Source organism: Brassica oleracea, chromosome C3 (assembly GCF_000695525.1).
Source record: "Brassica oleracea var. oleracea cultivar TO1000 chromosome C3, BOL, whole genome shotgun sequence".
NCBI classification, from domain to species: Eukaryota; Viridiplantae; Streptophyta; class Magnoliopsida; order Brassicales; family Brassicaceae; genus Brassica; species Brassica oleracea.
Window position 1 is genome coordinate 4,252,035 of NC_027750.1, and position 1,703 is coordinate 4,253,737.

Below are 1,703 nucleotides of genomic sequence, written 5' to 3' on the forward strand. Positions count from 1 at the left end.
GTATTTAATTAATAATTTAATGAATGCTAAAATCAAAATTACACCATCTTTTATTTTTTTTCTTAAAACAACTATTAAAATGATTTAAAAGTTGTAGTATATAGGTATTTATACAGAAAAAAACATACAGTTACAATAATAAAATCTACAGACTAAATGAATCCTACAACAAAATTCTATGTAAGTTACATCATGTGAAGGTAATGATCTGGTGATGAGAATTTTGCTGACAAGTCTGTGGAAGAGAAGGCTTCACTAAATCTGACTTGTAGTAAGGAGACTCTGGAAGAGCTTAGGATTCGTTTGCACAAATGGGTCACACAAGAAACAAACAGATATGAGTAAAGGGACATGGAGAAACGTAGTCAAAATAGTTGATAATTTCCATGAACACGAGACTGTAACTCTACGAGCAAGTCTCTTCGAAACTGGAGTTTTCTACACTGCTAAGCTACTTTCTACAATTTCAAAAGCAACTGATTCTACTACTACTGTAAATACTATATATCGTGGTGCTAATGCTATAAGTAATTAGACATTCCTTAGTAAAATAAAATTTATCAAACAAGGTTATAGAAACGTGACGGAGAATTGTAGAGAGAATATGATCATGCTAAGGAATGGACTTGAGAAGACAGAAACGTTCAACATCGTATCAAAGAACGAGGGAGTGCCGCTTGTCGCTTTCTCCTTGAAAGATAGCAGCTCTCACACTGAGTTCGAAATCTCCGACATGTTCGCAGGTTAGTTTTTATTTGAGACAGAAACTCTATGAAATATTCTAAAGACAGGTGTCATTTGATAAACAATAATTCCTTAAAATAATTATATAAGTGAATGAAAATATATAAAAAAATTTGTAATTATTTTTTGAAAAGTTTAGCAATGGAGATGCTCTAATATCTCAAATACTCTTTCACATTTCGAAAGGTTTCACTTTGATATGATTCATGCACTTGAGAGTAAATACATAAGTTAGACGTTAATTGATACTTCAAAGATTCATAAAAATAAGTAACTAGATTTGTGTTTGAATATGATGTATCGAAAACTTGTCTGTTTATATATTGAAATGTAGGTACGGATGGATAGTACCGGCGTATACAATGCCTCCTAACGCACAACACATAACAGTTCTTCTAGTGGTCATCAGAGAAGATTTTTCAAGAACACTCGCTGAGAGATTTGTAATCGATATTGAGAAAGTGATGCGTGAGCTCGATGAGCTTCCTTCACGAGTAATCCATAAAATTTCGCTAGGCACTACAAGAAAACATCGGTATTCTGACGGACATTCCGACGGAAAATGAAATCCTCAGAATTTCCTGAGGAATTTCCGAGGAAATTCTGAGGAAGCCCAAATTTTGGGTTTCCTCGGAATTTCCTCGGAATATACCGACGGAATTCCGAGGAAACATTAATCCGTCGGTATATTCCGAGGAAATTCCGAGGAGAAATGTGTTCCTCACAAAATTCCGAGGAAATTTCGACGAACAAGTGACCGATCGATGCGTTTTTGGACATATACCCATCGATCGATCACATTGTTACGCTTTGGTCTATCTTAGTGATCGATCGATGCGTTTTTGGACATAAATCCATCGATCGATGCGTTTATAAAAAAACATTCGAGATTTTGAAACCCAAAACAGTAGTTCCTCGGAATTTCCTCGGAATATTCCGAGGAAATTCCGAGGAACACT